This window comes from Camelus dromedarius, chromosome 2, assembly GCF_036321535.1.
Source record: "Camelus dromedarius isolate mCamDro1 chromosome 2, mCamDro1.pat, whole genome shotgun sequence".
NCBI lineage: Eukaryota > Metazoa > Chordata > Mammalia > Artiodactyla > Camelidae > Camelus > Camelus dromedarius.
The window spans coordinates 1228339-1251494 of NC_087437.1; positions in this window are offsets into that span (position 1 = coordinate 1228339).

Sequence of the window (23156 nt, forward strand, 5' to 3'; positions counted from 1 at the left end):
TGCAACTGAAAAGAAACTTTGTGTTCCCAAAAAGCTAGGTGAAGGACGGCTTTCACACGCACATATCTCTCAGAACTGAGCAAGTGGAGAGACGTTCGTTCATCTAGCACCAAGGGAACGGGTTGCAGGAGACACTTTTTCTCTGCTTTCTCAGTCTGTTTCCTAGTGCCGGTTTGAAGTTCCTGCAGTTTTCATTGTCAAACCGATTTGGAGCTAGTATCTCCCCATATATATGTATGGAATGGAGTTTACAACTGAAAAGAAACTTTGTTTTCCCAACAAGCTTGGTTAAGAGCGGCTTTCACACACACTTATCTCTAAGAACTGAGCAAGTGGAGAGACGTTCGTTCATCTAGCACCAAGGGAACGGGTTGCAGGAGACACTTTTTCTCTGCTTTCTCAGTCTGTTTCCTAGTGCCGGTTTGAAGTTCCTGCAGTTATCACTGTAAAACCGAGTTGGAGCTTCTACCTCCCCATATATATGTATGGAATGGAGTTTGCAACTGAAAAGAAACTTTGTGTTCCCAACAAGCTAGGTGAAGGACGGCTTTCACACACACTTATCTCTCAGAACTGAGCAAGTGGAGAGACGTTCGTTCATCTAGCACCAAGGGAACGGGTTGCAGGGGACACTTTTTCTCTGCTTTCTCAGTCTATTTCCTAGTGCCGGTTTGAAGTTCCTGCAGTTTTCACTGTCAAACCGATTTGGAGCTAGTACCTCCCCATATATATGTATGGAATTGAGTTGGCAACTGAAAAGAAACTTTGTGTTCCCAACAAGCTATTTGAAGGACGGCTTTCACACACACTTATCTCTCAGAACTGAGCAAGTGGAGAGACGTTCTTTCATGTAGCACCAAGGGAACGGGTTGCAGGAGACACTTTTTCTCTGCTTCCTCAGTCTGTTTCCTAGTGCCGGTTTGAAGTTCCTGCAGTTTTCACTGTAAAACCGAGTTGGAGCTTGTACCTCCCCTTATATATGTATGGAATGGAGTTTGCAACTGAAAAGAAACTTTGTGTTCCCAACAAGCTAGGTGAAGGACGGCTTTCACACACACTTATCTCTCAGAACTGAGCAAGTGGAGAGACGTTCGTTCATCTAGCACCAAGGGAACGGGTTGCAGGAGTCACTTTTTCTCTGCTTTCTCAGTCTGTTTCCTAGTGCCGTTTTGAAGTTCCTGCAGTTTTCACTGTAAAAACGAGTTGGAGCTTCCACCTCCCCATATATATGTATGGAATGGAGTTTGCAACTGAAAAGAAACTTTGTGTTCCCAACAAGCTAGTTGAAGGACGGCTTTCACACACACTTATCTCTCAGAACAGAGCAATTGGAGAGACGTTCGTTCATCTAGCACCAAGGGAACGGGTTGCAGGAGACACTTTTTCTCTGCTTTCTCAGTCTGTTTCCTAGTGCCGGTTTGAAGTTCCTGCAGTTTTCACTGTAAACCGAGTTGGAGCTTCTACCTCCCCATATATATGTATGGAATGGAGTTTGCAACTGAAAAGAAACTTTGTGTTCCCAAAAAGCTAGGTGAAGGACGGCTTTCACACGCACATATCTCTCAGAACTGAGCAAGTGGAGAGACGTTCGTTCATCTAGCACCAAGGGAACGGGTTGCAGGAGACACTTTTTCTCTGCTTTCTCAGTCTGTTTCCTAGTGCCGGTTTGAAGTTCCTGCAGTTTTCATTGTGAAACCGATTTGGAGCTAGAATCTCCCCATATATATGTATGGAATGGTGTTTACAACTGAAAAGAAACTTTGTGTTCCCAACAAACTTGGTTAAGAGCGGCTTTCACACACACTTATCTCTCAGAACTGAGCAAGTGGAGAGACGTTCGTTCATCTAGCACCAAGGGAACGGGTTGCAGGAGACACTTTTTCTCTGCTTCCTCAGTCTGTTTCCTAGTGCCGGTTTGTAGTTCCTGCAGTTTTCACTGTCAAACCGAGTTGGAGCTAGTACCTCCCCATATATATGTATGGAATGGAGTTGGCAACTGAAAAGAAACTTTGTGTTCCCAACAAGCTAGGTGAAGGACGGCTTTCACACACACTTATCTCTCAGAACTGAGCAAGTGGAGAGACGTTCTTTCATGTAGCACCAAGGGAACGGGTTGCAGGAGACACTTTTTCACTGCTTCCTCAGTCTATTTCCTAGTGCTGGTTTGAAGTTCCTGCAGTTTTCACAGTAAAACCGAGTTGGAGCTTGTACCTCCCCATATATATGTATAGAATGGAGTTTGCAACTGAAAAGAAACTTTGTGTTCCCAACAAGCTAGGTGAAGGACGGCTTTCACACACACTTATCTCTCAGAACTGAGCAAGTGGAGAGACGTTCGTTCATGTAGCACAAAGGGAACGGGTTGCAGGAGACACTTTTTCTCTGCTTTCTCAGTCTGTTTCCTAGTGCCGGTTTGAAGTTCCTGCAGTTTTCATGGTCAAACCGATTTGGAGCTAGTACCTCCCCATATATATGTATGGAATTGAGTTGGCAACTGAAAAGAAACTTTGTGTTCCCAACAAGCTAGGTGAAGGATGGCTTTCACACACACTTATCTCTCAGAACTGAGCAAGTGGAGAGACGTTCTTTCATGTAGCACCAAGGGAACGGGTTGCAGGAGACACTTTTTCTCTGCTTCCTCAGTCTGTTTCCTAGTGGCGGTTTGAAGTTCCTGCAGTTTTCACTGTAAAACCGAGTTGGAGCTTGTACCTCCCCATATATATGTATGGAATGGAGTTTGCAACTGAAAGGAAACTTTGTGTTCCCAACAAGCTAGGTGAAGGACGGCTTTCACACACAAATATCTCTCAGAACTGAGCAAGTGGAGAGACGTTCGTTCATCTAGCACCAAGGGAACGGGTTGCAGGAGTCACTTTTTCTCTGCTTTCTCAGTCTGTTTCCTAGTGCCGTTTTGAAGTTCCTGCAGTTTTCACTGTAAAAACGAGTTGGAGCTTCTACCTCCCCATATATATGTATGGAATGGAGTTTGCAACTGAAAAGAAACTTTGTGTTCCCAACAAGCTAGGTGAAGGACGGCTTTCACACACACTTATCTCTCAGAACAGAGCAATTGGAGAGACGTTCGTTCATCTAGCACCAAGGGAACGGGTTGCAGGAGACACTTTTTCTCTGCTTTCTCAGTCTGTTTCCTAGTGCCGGTTTGAAGTTCCTGCAGTTTTCACTGTAAACCGAGTTGGAGCTTCTACCTCCCCATATATATGTATGGAATGGAGTTTGCAACTGAAAAGAAACTTTGTGTTCCCAAAAAGCTAGGTGAAGGACGGCTTTCACACGCACATATCTCTCAGAACTGAGCAAGTGGAGAGACGTTCGTTCATCTAGCACCAAGGGAACGGGTTGCAGGAGACACTTTTTCTCTGCTTTCTCAGTCTGTTTCCTAGTGCCGGTTTGAAGTTCCTGCAGTTTTCATTGTCAAACCGATTTGGAGCTAGTATCTCCCCATATATATGTATGGAATGGAGTTTACAACTGAAAAGAAACATTGTTTTCCCAACAAGCTTGGTTAAGAGCGGCTTTCACACACACTTATCTCTAAGAACTGAGCAAGTGGAGAGACGTTCGTTCATCTAGCACCAAGGGAACGGGTTGCAGGAGACACTTTTTCTCTGCTTTCTCAGTCTGTTTCCTAGTGCCGGTTTGAAGTTCCTGCAGTTATCACTGTAAAACCGAGTTGGAGCTTCTACCTCCCCATATATATGTATGGAATGGAGTTTGCAACTGAAAAGAAACTTTGTGTTCCCAACAAGCTAGGTGAAGGACGGCTTTCACACACACTTATCTCTCAGAACTGAGCAAGTGGAGAGACGTTCGTTCATCTAGCACCAAGGGAACGGGTTGCAGGAGACACTTTTTCTCTGTTTTCTCAGTCTGTTTCCTAGTGCCGGTTTGAAGTTCCTGCAGTTTTCACTGTGAAAACGAGTTGGAGCTTCTACCTCCCCATATATATGTATGGAATGGAGTTTGCAACTGAAAAGAAACCTTGTGTTCCCAACAAGCAAGGTGAAGGACGGCTTTCACACACACTTATCTCTCAGAACTGAGCAAGTGGAGAGACGTTCGTTCATCTAGCACCAAGGGAACGGGTTGCAGAAGACACTTTTTCTCTGCTTCCTCAGTCTGTTTCCTAGTGCCGGTTTGAAGTTCCTGCAGTTTTCACTGTAAAACCGAGTTGGAGCTTGTACCTCCCCATATATATGTATGGAATGGAGTTTGCAACTGAAAAGAAACTTTGTGTTCCCAACAAGCTAGGTGAAGGACGGCTTTCACACACACTTATCTCTCAGAACTGAGCAAGTGGAGAGACGTTCGTTCATCTAGCACCAAGGGAACGGGTTGCAGGGGACACTTTTTCTCTGCTTTCTCAGTCTTTTTCCTAGTGCCGGTTTGAAGTTCCTGCAGTTTTCACTGTCAAACCTAGTTGGAGCTTCTACCTCCCCATATATATGTATGGAATGGAGTTTGCAACTGAAAAGAAACATTGTTTTCCCAACAAGCTTGGTTAAGAGCGGCTTTCACACACACTTATCTCTAAGAACTGAGCAAGTGGAGAGACGTTCGTTCATCTAGCACCAAGGGAACGGGTTGCAGGAGACACTTTTTCTCTGCTTTCTCAGTCTGTTTCCTAGTGCCGGTTTGAAGTTCCTGCAGTTATCACTGTAAAACCGAGTTGGAGCTTCTACCTCCCCATATATATGTATGGAATGGAGTTTGCAACTGAAAAGAAACTTTGTGTTCCCAACAAGCTAGGTGAAGGACGGCTTTCACACACACTTATCTCTCAGAACTGAGCAAGTGGAGAGACGTTCGTTCATCTAGCACCAAGGGAACGGGTTGCAGGAGACACTTTTTCTCTGTTTTCTCAGTCTGTTTCCTAGTGCCGGTTTGAAGTTCCTGCAGTTTTCACTGTGAAAACGAGTTGGAGCTTCTACCTCCCCATATATATGTATGGAATGGAGTTTGCAACTGAAAAGAAACCTTGTGTTCCCAACAAGCAAGGTGAAGGACGGCTTTCACACACACTTATCTCTCAGAACTGAGCAAGTGGAGAGACGTTCGTTCATCTAGCACCAAGGGAACGGGTTGCAGGAGACACTTTTTCTCTGCTTCCTCAGTCTGTTTCCTAGTGCCGGTTTGTAGTTCCTGCAGTTTTCACTGTCAAACCGAGTTGGAGCTAGTACCTCCCCATATATATGTATGGAATGGAGTTGGCAACTGAAAAGAAACTTTGTGTTCCCAACAAGCTAGGTGAAGGACGGCTTTCACACACACTTATCTCTCAGAACTGAGCAAGTGGAGAGACGTTCTTTCATGTAGCACCAAGGGAACGGGTTGCAGGAGACACTTTTTCACTGCTTCCTCAGTCTATTTCCTAGTGCTGGTTTGAAGTTCCTGCAGTTTTCACAGTAAAACCGAGTTGGAGCTTGTACCTCCCCATATATATGTATAGAATGGAGTTTGCAACTGAAAAGAAACTTTGTGTTCCCAACAAGCTAGGTGAAGGACGGCTTTCACACACACTTATCTCTCAGAACTGAGCAAGTGGAGAGACGTTCGTTCATGTAGCACAAAGGGAACGGGTTGCAGGAGACACTTTTTCTCTGCTTTCTCAGTCTGTTTCCTAGTGCCGGTTTGAAGTTCCTGCAGTTTTCATGGTCAAACCGATTTGGAGCTAGTACCTCCCCATATATATGTATGGAATTGAGTTGGCAACTGAAAAGAAACTTTGTGTTCCCAACAAGCTAGGTGAAGGATGGCTTTCACACACACTTATCTCTCAGAACTGAGCAAGTGGAGAGACGTTCTTTCATGTAGCACCAAGGGAACGGGTTGCAGGAGACACTTTTTCTCTGCTTCCTCAGTCTGTTTCCTAGTGGCGGTTTGAAGTTCCTGCAGTTTTCACTGTAAAACCGAGTTGGAGCTTGTACCTCCCCATATATATGTATGGAATGGAGTTTGCAACTGAAAGGAAACTTTGTGTTCCCAACAAGCTAGGTGAAGGACGGCTTTCACACACAAATATCTCTCAGAACTGAGCAAGTGGAGAGACGTTCGTTCATCTAGCACCAAGGGAACGGGTTGCAGGAGTCACTTTTTCTCTGCTTTCTCAGTCTGTTTCCTAGTGCCGTTTTGAAGTTCCTGCAGTTTTCACTGTAAAAACGAGTTGGAGCTTCTACCTCCCCATATATATGTATGGAATGGAGTTTGCAACTGAAAAGAAACTTTGTGTTCCCAACAAGCTAGGTGAAGGACGGCTTTCACACACACTTATCTCTCAGAACAGAGCAATTGGAGAGACGTTCGTTCATCTAGCACCAAGGGAACGGGTTGCAGGAGACACTTTTTCTCTGCTTTCTCAGTCTGTTTCCTAGTGCCGGTTTGAAGTTCCTGCAGTTTTCACTGTAAACCGAGTTGGAGCTTCTACCTCCCCATATATATGTATGGAATGGAGTTTGCAACTGAAAAGAAACTTTGTGTTCCCAAAAAGCTAGGTGAAGGACGGCTTTCACACGCACATATCTCTCAGAACTGAGCAAGTGGAGAGACGTTCGTTCATCTAGCACCAAGGGAACGGGTTGCAGGAGACACTTTTTCTCTGCTTTCTCAGTCTGTTTCCTAGTGCCGGTTTGAAGTTCCTGCAGTTTTCATTGTCAAACCGATTTGGAGCTAGTATCTCCCCATATATATGTATGGAATGGAGTTTACAACTGAAAAGAAACATTGTTTTCCCAACAAGCTTGGTTAAGAGCGGCTTTCACACACACTTATCTCTAAGAACTGAGCAAGTGGAGAGACGTTCGTTCATCTAGCACCAAGGGAACGGGTTGCAGGAGACACTTTTTCTCTGCTTTCTCAGTCTGTTTCCTAGTGCCGGTTTGAAGTTCCTGCAGTTATCACTGTAAAACCGAGTTGGAGCTTCTACCTCCCCATATATATGTATGGAATGGAGTTTGCAACTGAAAAGAAACTTTGTGTTCCCAACAAGCTAGGTGAAGGACGGCTTTCACACACACTTATCTCTCAGAACTGAGCAAGTGGAGAGACGTTCGTTCATCTAGCACCAAGGGAACGGGTTGCAGGAGACACTTTTTCTCTGTTTTCTCAGTCTGTTTCCTAGTGCCGGTTTGAAGTTCCTGCAGTTTTCACTGTGAAAACGAGTTGGAGCTTCTACCTCCCCATATATATGTATGGAATGGAGTTTGCAACTGAAAAGAAACCTTGTGTTCCCAACAAGCAAGGTGAAGGACGGCTTTCACACACACTTATCTCTCAGAACTGAGCAAGTGGAGAGACGTTCGTTCATCTAGCACCAAGGGAACGGGTTGCAGAAGACACTTTTTCTCTGCTTCCTCAGTCTGTTTCCTAGTGCCGGTTTGAAGTTCCTGCAGTTTTCACTGTAAAACCGAGTTGGAGCTTGTACCTCCCCATATATATGTATGGAATGGAGTTTGCAACTGAAAAGAAACTTTGTGTTCCCAACAAGCTAGGTGAAGGACGGCTTTCACACACACTTATCTCTCAGAACTGAGCAAGTGGAGAGACGTTCGTTCATCTAGCACCAAGGGAACGGGTTGCAGGGGACACTTTTTCTCTGCTTTCTCAGTCTTTTTCCTAGTGCCGGTTTGAAGTTCCTGCAGTTTTCACTGTCAAACCTAGTTGGAGCTTCTACCTCCCCATATATATGTATGGAATGGAGTTTGCAACTTAAAAGAAACTTTGTGTTCCCAACAAGCAATGTGAAGGACGGCTTTCACACAAACTTATCTCTCAGAACTGAGCAAGTGGAGAGACTTTCGTTCAACTAGCACCAAGGGAACGGGTTGCAGGAGACACTTTTTCTCTGCTTCCTCAGTCTGTTTCCTAGTGCCGGTTTGAAGTTCCTGCAGTTTTCACTGTAAAACCGAGTTGGAGCTTGTACCTCCCCATATATATGTATGGAATGGAGTTTGCAACTGAAAAGAAACTTTGTGTTCCCAACAAGCTAGGTGAAGGACGGCTTTCACACACATTTATTTATCAGAACTGTGCAAGAGGAGAGACCTTCGTTCATCAAGCACCAAGGGAACGGGTTGCAGGAGACACTTTTTCTCTGCTTTCTCAGTCTGTTTCCTGGTGCCGGTTTGAAGTTCCTGCAGTTTTCACTGTAAAACCGAGTTGGAGCTTGTACCTCCCCATATATATGTATGGAATGGAGTTTGCAACTGAAAAGAAACTCTGTGTTCCCAACAAGCTAGGTGAAGGACGGCTTTCACACACACTTATCTCTCAGAACTGAGCAAGTGGAGAGACGTTCGTTCATCTAGCACCAAGGGAACGGGTTGCCGGAGACACTTTTTCTCTGCTTCCTCAGTCTGTTTCCTAGTGCCGGTTTGAAGTTCCTGCAGTTTTCACTGTAAAACCGAGTTGGAGCTTGTACCTCCCCATATATATGTATGGAATGGAGTTTGCAAATGAAAAGAAACTTTGTGTTCCCAACAAGCTAGGTGAAGGACGGCTTTCACACACATTTATTTATCAGAACTGTGCAAGAGGAGAGACCTTCGTTCATCAAGCACCAAGGGAACGGGTTGCAGGAGACAATTTTTCTCTGCTTCCTCAGTCTGTTTCCTAGTACCGGTTTGAAGTTCCTGCAGTTTTCACTGTCAAACCGAGTTGGAGCTAGTACCTCCCCATATATATGTATGGAATGTAGTTTGCAACTGAAAAGAAACTCTGTGTTCCCAACAAGCTAGGTGAAGGACGGTTTTCACACACACTTATCTCTCAGAACTGAGCAAGTGGAGAGACGTTCTTTCATCTAGCAGCAAGGGAACGGGTTGCAGGAGACACTTTTTCTCTGCTTTCTCATTCTGTTTCCTAGTGCCGGTTTGAAGTTCCTGCTGTTTTCACTGTAAAACCGAGTTGGAGCTAGTACCTCCCCATATATATGTATGGAATGGAGTTTGCAACTGAAAGAAACTTTCTGTTCCCAACAAGCTAGGTGAAGAACGGCTTTCACACACACTTATCTCTCAGAACTGAGCAAGTGGAGAGACGTTCGTTCATCTAGCACCAAGGGAACGGGTTGCAGGAGACACTTTTTCTCTGCTGTCTCAGTCTGTTTCCTAGTGCCGGTTTGAAGTTCCTGCAGTTTTCACTGTCAAACCGAGTTGGAGCTTGTACCTCCCCATATATATGTATGGAATGGAGTTTGCAACTGAAAAGAAACTTTGTGTTCCCAACAAGCTAGGTGAAGGACGGCTTTCACACACAATTATCTTTCAGAACTGAGCAAGTGGAGAGACGTTCGTTCATCTAGCACCAAGGGAACGGGTTGCAGGAGACACTTTTTCTCTGCTTCCTCAGTCTGTTTCCTAGTGCCGGTTTGAAGTTCCTGCAGTTTTCACTGTAAAACCGAGTTGGAGCTTGTACCTCCCCATATGTATGTATGGAATGGAGTTTGCAACTGAAAAGAAACTCTGTGTTCCCAACAAGCTAGGTGAAGGACGGCTTTCACACACACTTATCTCTCAGAACTGAGCAAGTGAATGGAAGTTCGTTCATCTAGCACAAAGGGAACGGGTTGCAGGAGACACTTTTTCTCTGCTTCCTCAATCTGTTTCCTAGTGCCAGTTTGAAGTTCCTGCAGTTTTCACTGTAAAACCGAGTTGGAGCTTGTACCTCCCCATATATAAGTATGGAATGGAGTTTGCAACTGAAAAGAAACTTTGTGTTCCCAACAAGCTAGCTGAAGGACGGCTTTCACACACACTTATCTCTCAGAACTGAGCAAGTGGAGAGACGTTCGTTCATCTAGCACCAAGGGAACTGGTTGCAGGAGACACTTTTTCTCTGCTTTCTCAGTCTGTTTCCTGGTGCCGGTTTGAAGTTCCTGCAGTTTTCACTGTAAAACCGAGTTGGAGCTTGTACCTCCCCATATATATGTATGGAATGGAGTTTGCAACTGAAAAGAAACTTTGTGTTCCCAACAAGCTAGGTGAAGGACGGCTTTCACACACACTTATCTCTCAGAACTGAGCAAGTGGAGAGACGTTCGTTCATCTAGCACCAAGGGAACGGGTTGCAGGGGACACTTTTTCTCTGCTTTCTCAGTCTTTTTCCTAGTGCCGGTTTGAAGTTCCTGCAGTTTTCACTGTCAAACCTAGTTGGAGCTTCTACCTCCCCATATATATGTATGGAATGGAGTTTGCAACTGAAAAGAAACTTTGTGTTCCCAACAAGCTAGGTGAAGGACGGCTTTCACACACACTTATTTATCAGAACTGAGCAAGAGGAGAGACCTTCGTTCATCTAGCACGAAGGGAACGGGTTGCAGGGGACACTTTTTCTCTGCTTCCTCAGTCTGTTTCCTAGTGCCGGTTTGAAGTTCCTGCAGTTTTCACTGTAAAACCGAGTTGGAGCTAGTAACTCCCCATATATATGTATGGAATGGAGTTTGCAACTGAAAAGAAACTCTGTGTTCCCAACAAGCTAGGTGAAGGACGGCTTTCACACACACTTATCTCTCAGAACTGAGCAAGTGGAGAGACGTTCGTTCATCTAGCACCAAGGGAACGGTTTGCAGGAGACACTTTTTCTCTGCTTTCTCAGTCTGTTTCCTAGTGCCGGTTTGAAGTTCCTGCAGTTTTCACTGTAAAACCGAGTTGGAGCTAGTACCTCCCCATATATATGTATGGAATGGAGTTTGCAACTGAAAGAAACTTTGTGTTCCCAACAAGCTAGGTGAAGGACGGCTTTCACACACACTTATCTCTCAGAACTGAGCAAGTGGAGAGACGTTCGTTCATCTAGCACCAAGGGAACAGGTTGCAGGAGACACTTTTTCTCTGCTTTCTCAGTCTGTTTCCTAGTGCCGGTTTGAAGTTCCTGCAGTTTTCACTGTCAAACCGATTTGGAGCTAGTACCTCCCCATATATATGTATGGAATGGAGTTTGCAACTGAAAAGAAACTTTGTGTTCCCAACAAGCTAGGTGAAGGACGGCTTTCACACACACTTATCTTTCAGAACTGAGCAAGTGGAGAGACGTTCGTTCATCTAGCACCAAGGGAACGGGTTGCAGGAGACACTTTTTCTCTGCTTCCTCAGTCTGTTTCCTAGTGCCGGTTTGAAGTTCCTGCAGTTTTCACTGTCAAACCGAGTTGGAGCTTGTACCTCCCCATATATATGTATGGAATGGAGTATGCAACTGAAAAGAAACTTTGTGTTCCCAACAAGCTAGGTGAAGGACGGCTTTCACACACACTTATCTCTCAGAACTGAGCAAGTGGAGAGACGTTCGTTCATCTAGCACCAAGGGAACGGGTTGCAGGGGACACTTTTTCTCTGCTTTCTCAGTCTGTTTCCTAGTGCCGGTTTGAAGTTCCTGCAGTTTTCACTTTAAAACCGTGTTGGAGATTCTACCTCCCCATATATATGTATGGAATGTAGTTTGCAACTGAAAAGAAACTCTGTGTTCCCAACAAGCTAGGTGAAGGACGGCTTTCACACACACTTATCTCTCAGAATAGAGCAAGTGGAGAGACGTTCGTTCATCTAGCACCAAGGGAACGGGTTGCAGGAGACAATTTTTCTCTGCTTTCTCAGTCTGTTTCCTAGTGCCGGTTTGAAGTTCCTGAAGTTTTCACTGTCAAACCGAGTTGGAGCTAGAACCTCCCCATATATATGTATGGAATGGAGTTTGCAACTGAAAAGAAACTTTGTGTTCCCAACAAGCTAGGTGAAGGACGGCTTTCACACACACTTATCTCTCAGAACTGAGCAAGTGAATGGAAGTTCGTTCATCTAGCACTAAGGGAACGGGTTGCAGGAGACACTATTTCTTTGCTTTCTCAGTCTGTTTCCTAGTGCCTGTTTGAAGTTCCTGCAGTTTTCACTGTCAAAACGAGTTGGAGCTAGTACCTCCACATATATATGTATGGAATGGAGTTTGCAACTGAAAAGAATCTTTGTGTTCCCAACAAGCTAGGTGAAGGACCCCTTTCACACACACTTATCTCTCAGAACTGAGCAAGTGGAGAGACGTTCGTTCATCTAGCACCAAGGGAACGGGTTGCAGGAGACACTTTTTCTCTGCTTTCTCAGTCTTTTTCCTAGTGCCGGTTTGAAGTTCCTGCAGTTTTCACTGTAAAACCGAGTTGGAGCTTCTACCTCCCCATATATATGTATGGAATGGAGTTTGCAACTGAAAAGAAACTTTGTGTTCCCAACAAGCTAGGTGAAGGACGGCTTTCACACACACTTATCTCTCAGAACAGAGCAAGTGGAGAGACGTTCGTTCATCTAGCACCAAGGGAACGGGTTGCAGGAGACACTTTTTCTCTGCTTTCTCAGTCTGTTTCCTAGTGCCGGTTTGAAGTTCCTGCAGTTTTCACTGTAAAACCGAGTTGGAGCTTCTACCTCCCCATATATATGTATGGAATGGAGTTGGCAACTGAAAAGAAACTTTGTGTTCCCAACAAGCTAGGTGAAGGACGGCTTTCACACACACTTATCTCTCAGAACAGAGCAAGTGGAGAGACGTTCGTTCATCTAGCACCAAGGGAACGGGTTGCAGGAGACAATTTTTCTCTGCTTTCTCAGTCTGTTTCCTAGTGCCGGTTTGAAGTTCCTGCAGTTTTCACTGTCAAACCGAGTTGGAGCTAGAACCTCCCCATATATATGTATGGAATGGAGTTTGCAACTGAAAAGAAACTTTGTGTTCCCAACAAGCTAGGTGAAGGACGGCTTTCACACACACTTATCTCTCAGAACTGAGCAAGTGGAGAGACGTTCGTTCATCTAGCACCAAGGGAACGGGTTGCAGGAGACACTTTTTCTCTGCTTTCTCAGTCTTTTTCCTAGTGCCGGTTTGAAGTTCCTGCAGTTTTCACTGTAAAACCGAGTTGGAGCTTCTACCTCCCCATATATATGTATGGAATGGAGTTTGCAACTGAAAAGAAACTTTGTGTTCCCAACAAGCTAGGTGAAGGACGGCTTTCACACACACTTATCTCTCAGAACAGAGCAAGTGGAGAGACGTTCGTTCATCTTGCACCAAGGGAACGGGTTGCAGGAGACACTTTTTCTCTGCTTTCTCAGTCTGTTTCCTAGTGCCGGTTTGAAGTTCCTGCAGTTTTCACTGTAAAACCGAGTTGGAGCTAGTACCTCCCCATATATATGTATGGAATGGAGTTTGCAACTGAAAGAAACTTTCTGTTCCCAACAAGCTAGGTGAAGGACGGCTTTCACACACACTTATCTCTCAGAACTGAGCAAGTGGAGAGACGTTCGTTCATCTAGCACCAAGGGAACGGGTTGCAGGAGACACTTTTTCTCTGCTTTCTCAGTCTGTTTCCTAGTGCCGGTTTGAAGTTCCTGCAGTTTTCACTGTCAAAACGATTTGGAGCTAGTACCTCCCCATATATATGTATGGAATGGAGTTTGCAACTGAAAAGAAACTTTGTGTTCCCAACAAGCTAGGTGAAGGACGGCTTTCACACACAATTATCTTTCAGAACTGAGCAAGTGGAGAGACGTTCGTTCATCTAGCACCAAGGGAACGGGTTGCAGGAGACACTTTTTCTCTGCTTCCTCAGTCTGTTTCCTAGTGCCGGTTTGAAGTTCCTGCAGTTTTCACTGTAAAACCGAGTTGGAGCTTGTACCTCCCCATATATATGTATGGAATGGAGTTTGCAACTGAAAAGAAACTTTGTGTTCCCCACAAGCTAGGTGAAGGACGGCTTTCACACACACTTATCCCTCAGAACTGAGCAAGTGGAGGGACGTTCGTTCATCTAGCACCAAGGGAACGGGTTGCAGGGGACACTTTTTCTCTGATTTCTCAGTCTGTTTCCTAGTGCCGGTTTGAAGTTCCTGCAGTTTTCACTGTCAAACCGAGTTGGAGCTAGTACCTCCCCATATATATGTATGGAATGGAGTTTGCAACTGAAAAGAAACTTTGTGTTCCCAACAAGCTAGGTGAAGTACGGCTTTCACACACACTTATCTCTCAGAACAGAGCAAGTGGAGAGACGTTCGTTCATCTAGCACCAAGGTAACGGGTTGCAGGAGACACTTTTTCTCTGCTTTCTCAGTCTGTTTCCTAGTGCCGTTTTGAAGTTCCTGCATTTTTCACTGTCAAACCGAGTTGGAGCTAGAACCTCCCCATATATATGTATGGAATGGAGTTTGCAACTGAAAAGAAACTTTGTGTTCCCAACAAGCTAGGTGAAGGACGGCTTTCACACACACTTATCTCTCAGAACTGAGCAAGTGGAGAGACGTTCGTTCATCTAGCACCAAGGGAACGGGTTGAAGGAGACAGTATTTCTCTGCTTTCTCAGTCTGTTTCCTAGTGCCGGTTTGAAGTTCCTGCAGTTTTCACTGTCAAACCGAGTTGGAGCTAGTACCTCCCCATATATATGTATGGAATGGAGTTTGCAACTGAAAAGAAACTTTGTGTTCCCAACAAGCAAGGTGAAGGACGGCTTTCACACACACTTATCTCTCAGAACAGAGCAAGTGGAGAGACGTTCGTTCATCTAGCACCAAGGGAACGGGTTGCAGGAGACACATTTTCTCTGCTTTCTCAGTCTGTTTCCTAGTGCCGGTTTGAAGTTCCTGCAGTTTTCACTGTAAAACCGAGTTGGAGCTTCTACCTCCCCATATATATGTATGGAATGGAGTTTGCAACTGAAAAGAAACTCTGTGTTCCCAACAAGCTAGGTGAAGGACGGCTTTCACACACACTTATCTCTCAGAACAGAGCAAGTGGAGAGACGTTCGTTCATCTAGCACCAAGGGAACGGGTTGCAGGAGACACTTTTTCTCTGCTTTCTCATTCTGTTTCCTAGTGCCGGTTTGAAGTTCCTGCAGTTTTCACTGTCAAACCGAGTTGGAGCTAGAACCTCCCCTTATATATGTATGGAATGGAGTTTGCAACTAAAAAGAAACTTTGTGTTCCCAACAAGCTAGGTGAAGGACGGCTTTCACACACACTTATCTCTCAGAACTGAGCAAGTGAATAGACGTTCGTTCATCTAGCACCAAGGGAACGTTTTGCAGGAGACACTTTTTCTCTGCTTCCTCAGTCTGTTTCCTAGTGCCGGTTTGAAGTTCCTGCAGTTTTCACTGTCAAACCGAGTTGGAGCTAGTACCTCCCCATATATATGTATGGAATTGAGTTGGCAACTGAAAAGAAACTTTGTGTTCCCAACAAGCAAGGTGAAGGACGGCTTTCACACACACTTATCTCTCAGAACAGAGCAAGTGGAGAGACGTTCGTTCATCTAGCACCAAGGGAACAGGTTGCAGGAGACACTTTTTCTCTGCTTTCTCAGTCTGTTTCCTGGTGCCGGTTTGAAGTTCCTGCAGTTTTCACTGTAAAACCGAGTTGGAGCTTCTACCTCCCCATATATATGTATGGAATGGAGTTTGCAACTGAAAAGAAACTTTGTGTTCCCAACAAGCTAGGTGAAGGACGGCTTTCACACACACTTATCTCTCAGAACAGAGCAAGTGGAGAGACGTTCGTTCATCTAGCACCAAGGGAACGGGTTGCAAGAGACACTTTTTCTCTGCTTTCTCAGTCTGTTTCCTAGTGCCGGTTTGAAGTTCCTGCAGTTTTCACTGTAAAACCGAGTTGGAGCTTCTACCTCCCCATATATATGTATGGAATGGAGTTGGCAACTGAAAAGAAACTTTGTGTTCCCAACAAGCTAGGTGAAGGACGGCTTTCACACACACTTATCTCTCAGAACAGAGCAAGTGGAGAGACGTTCGTTCATCTAGCACCAAGGGAACAGGTTGCAGGAGACACTTTTTCTCTGCTTTCTCAGTCTGTTTCCTGGTGCCGGTTTGAAGTTCCTGCAGTTTTCACTGTAAAACCGAGTTCGAGCTTCTACCTACCCATATATATGTATGGAATGGAGTTTGCAACTGAAAAGAAACTTTGTGTTCCCAACAAGCTAGGTGAAGGACGGCTTTCACACACACTTATCTCTCAGAACAGAGCAAGTGGAGAGACGTTCGTTCATCTAGCACCAAGGGAACGGGTTGCAAGAGACACTTTTTATCTGCTTTCTCAGTCTGTTTCCTAGTGCCGGTTTGAAGTTCCTGCAGTTTTCACTGTAAAACCGAGTTGGAGCTTCTACCTCCCCATATATATGTATGGAATGGAGTTGGCAACTGAAAAGAAACTTTGTGTTCCCAACAAGCTAGGTGAAGGACGGCTTTCACACACACTTATCTCTCAGAACAGAGCAAGTGGAGAGACGTTCGTTCATCTAGCACCAAGGGAACGGGTTGCAGGAGACACTTTTTCTCTGCTTTCTCAGTCTGTTTCCTAGTGCCGGTTTGAAGTTCCTGCAGTTTTCACTGTCAAACCGAGTTGGAGCTAGAACCTCCCCATATATATGTATGGAATGGAGTTTGCAACTGAAAAGAAACTTTGTGTTCCCAACAAGCTAGGTGAAGGACGGCTTTCACACACACTTATCTCTCAGAACTGAGCAAGTGGAGAGACGTTCGTTCATCTAGCACCAAGGGAACGGGTTGCAGGAGACACTTTTTCTCTGCTTTCTCAGTCTTTTTCCTAGTGCCGGTTTGAAGTTCCTGCAGTTTTCACTGTCAAACCTAGTTGGAGCTTCTACCTCCCCATATATATGTATGGAATGGAGTTTGCAACTGAAAAGAAACTTTGTGTTCCCAACAAGCTAGGTGAAGGACGGCTTTCACACACACTTATCTCTCAGAACAGAGCAAGTGGAGAGACGTTCGTTCATCTAGCACCAAGGGAACGGGTTGCAGGAGACACTTTTTCTCTGCTTTCTCAGTCTGTTTCCTAGTGCCGGTTTGAAGTTCCTGCAGTTTTCACTGTAAAACCGTGTTGGAGCTAGTACCTCCCCATATATATATATGGAATGGAGTTTGCAACTGAAAGAAACTTTCTGTTCCCAACAAGCTAGGTGAAGGACGGCTTTCACACACACTTATCTCTCAGAACTGAGCAAGTGGAGAGACGTTCGTTCATCTAGCACCAAGGGAACGGGTTGCAGGAGACACTTTTTCTCTGCTTTCTCAGTCTGTTTCCTAGTGCCGGTTTGAAGTTCCTGCAGTTTTCACTGTCAAACCGATTTGGAGCTAGTACCTCCCCATATATATGTATGGAATGGAGTTTGCAACTGAAAAGAAACTTTGTGTTCCCAACAAGCTAGGTGAAGGACGGCTTTCACACACAATTATCTTTCAGAACTGAGCAAGTGGAGAGACGTTCGTTCATCTAGCACCAAGGGAACGGGTTGCAGGAGACAATTTTTCTCTGCTTCCTCAGTCTGTTTCCTAGTGCCGGTTTGAAGTTCCTGCAGTTTTCACTGTAAAACCGAGTTGGAGCTTGTACCTCCCCATATATATGTATGGAATGGAGTTTGCAACTGAAAAGAAACTCTGTGTTCCCAACAAGCTAGGTGAAGTACGGCTTTCACACACACTTATCTCTCAGAACTGAGCAAGTGATTAGAAGTTCGTTCATCTAGCACCAAGGGAACGGGTTGCAGGAGACACTTTTTCTCTGCTTCCTCAGACTGTTTCCTAGTGCCGGTTTGAAGTTCCTGCAGTTTTCACTGTAAAACCGAGTTGGAGCTTGTACCTCCCCATATATATGTATGGAATGGAGTTTGCAACTGAAAAGAAACTTTGTGTTCCCCACAAGCTAGGTGAAGGACGGCTTTCACACACACTTATCCCTCAGAACTGAGCAAGTGGAGAGACGTTCGTTCATCTAGCACCAAGGGAACGGGTTGCAGGGGACACTTTTTCTCTGATTTCTCAGTCTGTTTCCTAGTGCCGGTTTGAAGTTCCTGCAGTTTTCACTGTAAAACCGAGTTGGAGTTTCTACCTCCCCATATATATGTATGGAATGGTGTTTGCAACTGAAAAGAAACTTTGTGTTCCCAACAAGCTAGGTGAAGGACGGCTTTCACACACACTTATCTCTCAGAACTGAGCAAGTGGAGAGACGTTCGTTCATCTAGCACCAAGGGAACGGGTTGCAGGAGACACTTTTTCTCTGCTTTCTCAGTCTGTTTCCTAGTGCCGTTTTGAAGTTCCTGCATTTTTCACTGTCAAACCGAGTTGGAGCTAGAACCTCCCCATATATATGTATGGAATGGAGTTTGCAACTGAAAAGGAACTTTGTGTTCCCAACAAGCTAGGTGAAGGACGGCTTTCACACACACTTATCTCTCAGAACTAAGCAAGTGGAGAGACGTTCGTTCATCTAGCACCAAGGGAACGGGTTGCAGGAGACAGTATTTCTCTGCGTTCTCAGTCTGTTTCCTAGTGCCGGTTTGAAGTTCCTGCAGTTTTCACTGTCAAACCGAGTTGGAGCTAGTACCTCCCCATATATATGTATGGAATGGAGTTTGCAACTGAAAAGAAACTTTGAGTTCCCAACAAGCAAGGTGAAGGACGGCTTTCACACACACTTATCTCTCAGAACAGAGCAAGTGGAGAGACGTTCGTTCATCTACCACCAAGGGAACGGGTTGCAGGAGACACATTTTCTCTGCTTTCTCAGTCTGTTTCCTAGTGCCGGTTTGAAGTTCCTGCAGTTTTCACTGTAAAACAGAGTTGGAGCTTCTACCTCCCCATATATATGTATGGAATGGAGTTTGCAACTGAAAAGAAACTTTGTGTTCCCAACAAGCTAGGTGAAGGACGGCTTTCACACACACTTATCTCTCAGAACTGAGCAAGTGAATAGACGTTCGTTCATCTAGCACCATGGGAACGGTTTGCAGGAGACACTATTTCTCTGCTTCCTCAGTCTGTTTCCTAGTGCCGGTTTGAAGTTCCTGCAGTTTTCACTGTCAAACCGAGTTGGAGCTAGTACCTACCCATATATATGTATGGAATGGAGTTTGCAACTGAAAAGAAACTTTGTGTTCCCAACAAGCAAGGTGAAGGACGGCTTTCACACACACTTATCTCTCAGAACAGAGCAAGTGGAGAGACGTTCGTTCATCTAGCACCAAGGGAACAGGTTGCAGGAGACACTTTTTCTCTGCTTTCTCAGTCTGTTTCCTGGTGCCGGTTTGAAGTTCCTGCAGTTTTCACTGTAAAACCGAGTTCGAGCTTCTACCTCCCCATATATATGTATGGAATGGAGTTTGCAACTGAAAAGAAACTTTGTGTTCCCAACAAGCTAGGTGAAGGACGGCTTTCACACACACTTATCTCTCAGAACTGAGCAAGTGGAGAGACGTTCGTTCATCTAGCACCAAGGGAACGGGTTGCAGGAGACACTTTTTCTCTGCTTTCTCAGTCTTTTTCCTAGTGCCGGTTTGAAGTTCCTGCAGTTTTCACTGTCAAACCTAGTTGGAGCTTCTACCTCCCCATATATATGTATGGAATGGAGTTTGCAACTGAAAAGAAACTTTGTGTTCCCAACAAGCTAGGTGAAGGACGGCTTTCACACACACTTATCTCTCAGAACAGAGCAAGTGGAGAGACGTTCGTTCATCTAGCACCAAGGGAACGGGTTGCAGGAGACACTTTTTCTCTGCTTTCTCAGTCTGTTTCCTAGTGCCGGTTTGAAGTTCCTGCAGTTTTCACTGTCAAACCGTGTTGGAGCTAGTACCTCCCCATATATATATATGGAATGGAGTTTGCAACTGAAAGAAACTTTCTGTTCCCAACAAGCTAGGTGAAGGACGGCTTTCACACACACTTATCTCTCAGAACTGAGCAAGTGGAGAGACGTTCGTTCATCTAGCACCAAGGGAACGGGTTGCAGGAGACACTTTTTCTCTGCTTTCTCAGTCTGTTTCCTAGTGCCGGTTTGAAGTTCCTGCAGTTTTCAGTGTCAAACCGATTTGGAGCTAGTACCTCCCCATATATATGTATGGAATGGAGTTTGCAACTGAAAAGAAACTTTGTGTTCCCAACAAGCTAGGTGAAGGACGGCTTTCACACACAATTATCTTTCAGAACTGAGCAAGTGGAGAGACGTTCGTTCATCTAGCACCAAGGGAACGGGTTGCAGGAGACACTTTTTCTCTGATTCCTCAGTCTGTTTCCTAGTGCCGGTTTGAAGTTCCTGCAGTTTTCACTGTAAAACCGAGTTGGAGCTTGTACCTCCCCATATATATGTATGGAATGGAGTTTGCAACTGAAAAGAAACTCTGTGTTCCCAACAAGCTAGGTGAAGTACGGCTTTCACACACACTTATCTCTCAGAACTGAGCAAGTGATTAGAAGTTCGTTCATCTAGCACCAAGGGAACGGGTTGCAGGAGACACTTTTTCTCTGCTTCCTCAGTCTGTTTCCTAGTGCCGGTTTGAAGTTCCTGCAGTTTTCACTGTAAAACCGAGTTGGAGCTTGTACCTCCCCATATATATGTATGGAATGGAGTTTGCAACTGAAAAGAAACTTTGTGTTCCCCACAAGCTAGGTGAAGGACGGCTTTCACACACACTTATCCCTCAGAACTGAGCAAGTGGAGAGACGTTCGTTCATCTAGCACCAAGGGAACGGGTTGCAGGGGACACTTTTTCTCTGATTTCTCAGTCTGTTTCCTAGTGCCGGTTTGAAGTTCCTGCAGTTTTCACTGTAAAACCGAGTTGGAGATTCTACCTCCCCATATATATGTATGGAATGGTGTTTGCAACTGAAAAGAAACTTTGTGTTCCCAACAAGCTAGGTGAAGTACGGCTTTCACACACACTTATCTCTCAGAACAGAGCAAGTGGAGAGACGTTCGTTCATCTAGCACCAAGGGAACGGGTTGCAGGAGACACTTTTTCTCTGCTTTCTCAGTCTGTTTCCTAGTGCCGTTTTGAAGTTCCTGCATTTTTCACTGTCAAACCGAGTTGGAGCTAGAACCTCCCCATATATATGTATGGAATGGAGTTTGCAACTGAAAAGGAACTTTGTGTTCCCAACAAGCTAGGTGAAGGACGGCTTTCACACACACTTATCTCTCAGAACTAAGCAAGTGGAGAGACGTTCGTTCATCTAGCACCAAGGGAACGGGTTGCAGGAGACAGTATTTCTCTGCGTTCTCAGTCTGTTTCCTAGTGCCGGTTTGAAGTTCCTGCAGTTTTCACTGTCAAACCGAGTTGGAGCTAGTACCTCCCCATATATATGTATGGAATGGAGTTTGCAACTGAAAAGAAACTTTGAGTTCCCAACAAGCAAGATGAAGGACGGCTTTCACACACACATATCTCTCAGAACAGAGCAAGTGGAGAGACGTTCGTTCATCTAGCACCAAGGGAACGGGTTGCAGGAGACACATTTTCTCTGCTTTCTCAGTCTGTTTCCTAGTGCCGGTTTGAAGTTCCTGCAGTTTTCACTGTAAAACAGAGTTGGAGCTTCTACCTCCCCATATATATGTATGGAATGGAGTTTGCAACTGAAAAGAAACTTTGTGTTCCCAACAAGCTAGGTGAAGGACGGCTTTCACACACACTTATCTCTCAGAACAGAGCAAGTGGAGAGACGTTCGTTCATCTAGCACCAAGGGAACGGGTTGCAGGAGACACTTTTTCTCTGCTTTCTCATTCTGTTTCCTAGTGCCGGTTTGAAGTTCCTGCAGTTTTCACTGTCAAACCGATTTGGAGCTTGAACCTCCCCTTATATATGTATGGAATGGAGTTTGCAACTAAAAAGAAACTTTGTGTTCCCAACAAGCTAGGTGAAGGACGGCTTTCACACACACTTATCTCTCAGAACTGAGCAAGTGAATAGACGTTCGTTCATCTAGCACCATGGGAACGGTTTGCAGGAGACACTTTTTCTCTGCTTCCTCAGTCTGTTTCCTAGTGCCGGTTTGAAGTTCCTGCAGTTTTCACTGTCAAACCGAGTTGGAGCTAGTACCTACCCATATATATGTATGGAATGGAGTTTGCAACTGAAAAGAAACTTTGTGTTCCCAACAAGCAAGGTGAAGGACGGCTTTCACACACACTTATCTCTCAGAACAGAGCAAGTGGAGAGACGTTCATTCATCTAGCACCAAGGGAACAGGTTGCAGGAGACACTTTTTCTCTGCTTTCTCAGTCTGTTTCCTGGTGCCGGTTTGAAGTTCCTGCAGTTTTCACTGTAAAACCGAGTTCGAGCTTCTACCTCCCCATATATATGTATGGAATGGAGTTTGCAACTGAAAAGAAACTTTGTGTTCCCAACAAGCTAGGTGAAGGACGGCTTTCACACACACTTATCTCTCAGAACAGAGCAAGTGGAGAGACGTTCGTTCATCTAGCACCAAGGGAACGGGTTGCAGGGGACACTTTTTCTCTGCTTTCTCAGTCTTTTTCCTAGTGCCGGTTTGAAGTTCCTGCAGTTTTCACTGTCAAACCTAGTTGGAGCTTCTACCTCCCCATATATATGTATGGAATGGAGTTTGCAACTGAAAAGAGACTTTGTGTTCCCAACAAGCTAGGTGAAGGACGGCTTTCACACCCACTTATTTATCAGAACTGAGCAAGAGGAGAGACCTTCGTTCATCTAGCACGAAGGGAACGGGTTGCAGGAGACACTTTTTCTCTGCTTCCTCATTCTGTTTCCTAGTGCCGGTTTGAAGTTCCTGCAGTTTTCACTGTCAAACCGATTTGGAGCTAGTACCTCCCCATATATATGTATGGAATGGAGTTTGCAACTGAAAAGAAACTTTCTGTTCCCAACAAGCAAGGTGAAGGACGGCTTTCACACACACATATCTCTCAGAACTGAGCAAGTGGAGAGACGTTCGTTCATCTAGCACCAAGGGAACGGGTTGCAGGGGAAACTTTTTCTCTGCTTTCTCAGTCTGTTTCCTAGTGCCGGTTTGAAGTTCCTGCAGTTTTCACTGTAAAACCGAGTTGGAGCTAGTACCTCCCCATATATATGTATGGAATGGAGTTTGCAACTGAAAGAAACTTTCTGTTCCCAACAAGCTAGGTGAAGGACGGCTTTCACACACACATATCTCTCAGAACTGAGCAAGTGGAGAGACGTTCGTTCATCTAGCACCCAGGGAACGGGTTGCAGGAGACACTTTTTCTCTGCTTTCTCAGTCTGTTTCCTAGTGCCGGTTTGAAGTTCCTGCAGTTTTCACTGTCAAACCGAGTTGGAGCTAGAACCTCCCCATATATATGTATGGAATGGAGTTTGCAACTA